The following is a 6,000-nucleotide window of genomic DNA, read 5'->3' on the forward strand; positions in this document are numbered from 1 at the left end:
ATGGTGGAGACATAAGTGTCCCACCGAAGGAGGCCGGAACTCATCCCCAGTCCCTTACTGAAGGCGTGGTCGGTTTGGTTGGCTCCTGTTGTTTGCAGTCCTACGGGTGTGACCGCATCCCCCACTGGCACTGACCCCCTCCCCAGGCCGCCCCCCACCCCCACCATGAACTTGGCTGCTGTTTGGCTTGGAAAACACCGACAGCTGGGCTCTTAGCTGCCCTCCTCTGCTGGGGCCCGTCTATTTGTTAAGCCACTCCCTGGGCCATGTCTGAAGGAAAGAGGGGGATGGGTGCTTGCCTCTTGGGGCTCTCCCCACACCTAGCCCTGGGGCTGGAGGAACTTGCTCGATGGTTTCCTGGGAGGTCATGGAAAGAAGGGCACAGAAAGAAATGAGCGTGGACTTTGGAACCACATGGCCTCAGCCCAGAGCCCGGCTCTGCGATGCCAGGCAGGCCGGGCCACCCGTGTGAGACCCCGGGCAGGCCAGGCCACCCGTGTGAGGCCCTGGGCTGACAGCACCAGGAGAGGCCAGTGGGCAGTTCCAGGGGTCCGTCTCATGCAGCCTCGCAGCATCACTCTGTGGTTCACGTCCTCAGCCCGCGTCACAGTTGTGAGAATGGGGGCACACAGGGGTGAAGGTGGCCCAGCCCACAGTGGCCAACCCTCCGCTCCAGGGCAGCAGCCTCGTCCGCGCCTCCCAGGACCCAATTTATTGCCCAACAAAAAATGGGGACCCCAGTCCCCACACCCCCTGTCCTCTCCATGGCCCTGGATTCAGGCTGGGGATGGCCCTTTCCTCGCTCTCCGTGGGCACCTGGAGACACAGGTCAGCAAGAACCCAGGCCCACGGGCCTTCCCCTCCCACTCCTAGGCTGGCTCCTACATCCCGACTCTGGGCCCTGAACGCTTCCTCCAAGAGCTTCCTCGTACCCCGAACTCTCGTGCTCTCCGTGTCGGCAGTTAGAGAGCGGCCTGCCTCAATTAGTTATTCGCTGATTACCATTAAGTGGCCCATTAGGTAACCAGACTGGGGTAGATCCCAGATGGAGTCTATCTAAAGCGGTTACCTGGATCTTGTGAATGAAAATGACAGTGAGTCAGGCCCCTGGTGCACCGCACGGGACCTCACACACATCACATGTCACACCAGTTCCAGCCACGATCGGACACGTCTTACCTTGTCCACTCTCACCATGCCCAGGCCCTGTCCCGAGCACTTGAGCTCTGAGAACTCACCAAATCATCATAGCAACCTGGAAGTGGATATTAATATTATCTCCAGCTCACGGTTCAGGAAATCGCTCAGAGAGGTTGAACAATTTGCCCAGGTCCCACAGCCAGGATTGGCACTCAGGCAGTCAGGCTCCCTCTTCCCAGCTCCTAACCTCTGGGCTTTGGGATTATAATTGTTCTGTTTATTAAGCAGCTAATAATGTTTATCAGCCACTGTGCTGGAAGATTTATATGAATTATCTTTTCTAATTATCACAATGAGCGGGAGCTGGTATCATGCTCATTCTTCAGATAAAGAAATTAAGGCACGAAGAGATTAAATTACTTAGCCCAAACCTATCCAGCTAGAAAGTGGCAGAGCTGGGATTTGAACCAAGAGTCAACAGCCCCCTATTGCTTACCCGTAGCTTCTCGGTGGCAGTGCCTCTCTGCAGACACATTTCTATCACCCAGGCATGGGAAGCACATGAGCTGATCGCGGCTAATGTTTATTAAGCCCTGCACTGGCTCAGGCAATTTCCTTGGATCAGTCGACACTCACATAGACACTTTGAGTTTGTACCAATGACCATCCCCATTCTACAGATGAGGAAACAGGCTCAGAGAAGTCAAGGGACTTGTAGCAGGTGAGTAGCAGAGCCAGGACTCAAGGCCACTAAGCCCAGAGCCTACACTTTTAACCATCTATTAGTGACCAGGATTGACTTACCACATGTGTCCCACTTGGTTAAAGAATCAGCATGGGCCCGTGTGTTCTCAGTGGTGCTTCCCCAAGGTGGGGGTGTGGGGTGCTGGGAGACCCTACTTGCTCACTGGTCTCTGCTCTGAGAGAGGGGGTATGCTGGAGACATTGCTGCCTGTGGCTGAGGAGGTGATTGGCTCAAAGATCTGGTTCTAAGAAAAACCAAGAAGTGTCTTCTTGCTGTCTTCCTCTAGCCTGCTGGGAGTCCCATACTTCTTTCTAGATTCCCATCCTGTGTCGTCAATATCTTAGGACCCCTGCCCACCCCTCTGATAATGCTGCCCCAAGAGGCAGAGGCAGTGACATCTGTGCAGAAAATGTGCTGTTTTCTTGTCTGTCCACCATCCAGTTTGTCTTCTTTTGGTAGCAGCCACGGGATCCCACCCAACCCCATCCCTGCTGGGAGCTGCCCTGTTTAAACTCTCAGTCCCCATAGCTCAATGGGACTTTCCTTTCTCCCTTCCTGCTCAACGGGTGAGCACATGACCAGGCCTGGCCGATCAGGATCACAGTGATTTGTGCATGGGACTCAGTTCAGGCCTGGGCATTTTGCTAGGAGTATTGGGGAAGTCATGTTCTCCTGTTGGAATTTCAGCCTGGAACTGCTTTTCTTCAAGCCCAGTTAAGAAGCTGTGGTCACCGGCCTCTGTGAGTCCCCCAATGTTTTATTGCCCATGTGTAGTCTCCTCCCACTGGACAAGGCTGACCTGGGAGCCAAGACAAAATTGTAGAATGATGGGGAGAGACTTCAAGGCTAGGTCAGACGGGGCAGCCTCCACCTTGATCTCTTGGATCTCTTGCTCTGGGGGAAGATGCTGCCATTTTGGGAGGACACTCAAGCAGCTGTGTGGAGACGGCCAGGTGACAAGGAGCTGAGGCCTCATGCCAACAGCCAAGCTGGTGCACCATCCTGCAAGCAGATCCTCTAGCCCCAGTTGAGCCTTCAGATGACACAGCCAAACCAACATCTTTTTTTTCTTTAACTTTTTACTTTGAAATAATTTTAAAACTTACAGGACAGTTGCAAAAATAATACAAAACCCAACAGTGACCTCCTCTCTGAGCATCTGTGTGTCTTCTCTTAGCATCTCTGGGGCATTTCTCTCTCAGCTCTCTCCAAAAGTCTCTGCCTTTTATCCTTTCACAAAGGGCTCCAGTAAAGGATAAAGACCCACCTCAAATGGGCGGGGTCACATCTCCATGGAGACAATCTAATCAAAAGGTCCCGCCCACAATAGGTCTGCACCTACAGGAATGGATTAGAAGAACACGGCCTTTTCTGGGGTACATAATAACTCCAAACCAGCACAACTACCATTTACTGAGCAGTTACAAGGGGCCCAGCCCTGGGCTTACCCGCATACACAGTTAGATTTGATCTTTGTGACCACCTATGAACCAGCCCCTTTTATTATGCCCTTGGTTCACATGGGAAAACTAAAGCCCAGAGAGGTTAAGCCATTTGTCTGAGGGCACACAGGCAGTAAGAGGGGGATCTGGGATTTGAACCCAGGACGTCTGCCTGCAGAGCCCACACAGGTTCAAGCCTGTATGGACCACAGTCCCTGTCACTTGCAACTGAAGGGCACGCGCCGATACAGGGGCTTTGACGTGAGAAAATACGTGCACCCGAAGCCCAGGAATATCTCAAGTGCCAGGTCCAGGGATGGGTTTGGAAATAGAAGCAGCAGGGGGTGGAGGTCCCTCACGCTCTCGGGGGCACAGCTCTGCCCACTCTTAACCTCGCGCTTATCCCACCTTCTCCCTGGCCCTTCTCCCCACTGACCACCTCTCCTGCTTTCTTGTCATTCCAGTTCTTCCTGGTTTCACCATACCCTGCCCTCCCGTGCCCTCTGGTTCTCGCTGGGATCAGCCAGTTGGATGGAGGAGGGTGAGGGCGAGTTTTTACTCCCTCCATGTTGTGCCCAAGCACCAGTGACACCCCTCATCCCTGTTCCTGTCTTTGGATTCTGGTAAGCACCCCCTCCCCTCACCCCACAGGCACAGGGGTGGTTGTGCACCCCACCAGCCCTGAGGAAGGCATTGCACACTCAGTCACACCCCTGTAGATGGCTCCTGTTTCCAGTCCCCCTCCAGTGGCACCGTCTGTATCTACCTGACACGGTGGTGAAGTGTCATTATCATCTCCGGCTTGCAGAAGAGGACTCTCTGGCTCAGAGACATTAAGCAACAGGCCCAGGGTCATAAGCAAGAAAGTGGCAGAGCCAAGATTTGAACCCAGGTGGTGTGAGTCCAGAGCTCAGGCTCTTGGGCTTTGTTTTGGAGGCAAAAGAGCTGCACAGATTTAATGTGTGGTTTCAAACAGGGCTCTGCCTGACGCATGGAGGCTCCGGAGGGGACGACATTGCCCCTGGAGGCTACAGAGGAGGCTGTGAAGGCCGCCCAGGTCCGAGATGGTGGTGGTGGGTTGGGGGGAGAGGATGTGTACCCAGTGCTGATAGCAGGTGGGGTGGGGAAGGGGGAGGGTCCAGGACCAACTCCGTGGGTGGCATTGACCTTCCCTGAGGTGGAAACCAAGGGAGATGGGCTCTGAGGGTTGGCTTTTGGACTATGTCACCACCTGGGAGTGAAGGCACCATTCCAGTCTGCTCCGGGCCTCAGCTCCTTGGAAATTAGGTGCAGACCACCCTGGGCTGATGGACTTTTTTTCCTGCAACCCCCTGAGAGCCCAGCATCCGGGGGCTCCGATTCAGCCGGGGGACTGCATCTTATCTTGAAAACCTTGCACCGGCCTGCCTTCCTCCCCTGCTTTGCATTAATGCTGAAATGCGTCAATGGGGAGCGCGATCCAAGCCCCTGCTGGGAGTTTTAACAGTTTCCAGCCAGCTAACCATGCCTCATGTATGTTTAAAATAGTCTTTTGCCATTACCGCCAGGCCTGCAAATCAATTTCTTAGTCATGGAGCCTGCGTCGTCTCTCCGCACAGGTGAGCGTAAGCAGGATGCTCATTAAGAGAAACAACGGGGTGTAAACCAGGAGCCCCGGGGGGGACAGATGAGCACTGCGCGCGGGCACAGGCCTCCCGGATCCCCGATGAGTCATGCGCTTCTTTGGGCCTTGATCTCGTCCCCAGAAAACAGCAGATCGGTACACTGCCCACGGCCGAGCCGGGCACAGTCCCAAGTCCTCCCAGGCTCATCTCCTGCTATCCCCCAGCTGTCTGGGGAGGCAGGGGCGATTATTCCCACCCCGCAGAAGGACACGTGAAGGCAAGGGGAGGACAAGCTACGCCAGCAGGACAACATTTAAGAATATTCCCTGGGGGCCTACTAAGTGCCAGTTACCCTAGTAGGTACTTGGGCTGAGCTGTGAACAAGACAGAGGTGTCCCTGCTCCCCCCAGAGCACTTGCGTGCCATGTGGGAACACAGACCATACCCAAAATGAATTAAGAAAGAAGAAAACATCCAGAGTATAAATGTTTTGGAAAAAAATAAATAAAACAAGGTGACGCGATGCTGAGAATCACTGAGCTGGAGGAGTTCTAGCTGGGGGTGGCCCTACATCCCACCCCAATCCCAGCTGTTACATGCTTTGGTGGGAACCGAGAGAACCTGTATGGGCTCTGCAGGCAGACGTCCTGGGTTCAAATCCCAGATCCCCCTCTTACTGCCTGTGTGCCCTCAGACAAATGGCTTAACCTCTCTGGGCTTTAGTTTTCCCATGTGAACCAAGGGCATAATAAAAGGAGCTGGTTCATGGGTGGTCACAAAGATCAAATCTAACTGTGTATGCGGGTTAGCCCAGGGCTGGGCCCCTTGTAACTGCTCAGTAAATGGTAGTTGTGCTGGTTTGGAGTTATTATGTACCCCAGAAAAGGCCGTGTTCTTTTAATCCATTCCTGTAGGTGCAGACCTATTGTGGGCGGGACCTTTTGATTAGGTTGTCTCCATGGAGATGTGACCCCGCCCATTTGAGGTGGGTCTTTATCCTTTACTGGAGCCCTTTGTGAAAGGATAAAAGGCAGAGACTTTTGGAGAGAGCTGAGAGAGAAATGCCCCA

This window comes from Choloepus didactylus, chromosome 19 (assembly GCF_015220235.1).
Source record: "Choloepus didactylus isolate mChoDid1 chromosome 19, mChoDid1.pri, whole genome shotgun sequence".
Taxonomy (NCBI): Eukaryota; Metazoa; Chordata; class Mammalia; order Pilosa; family Megalonychidae; genus Choloepus; species Choloepus didactylus.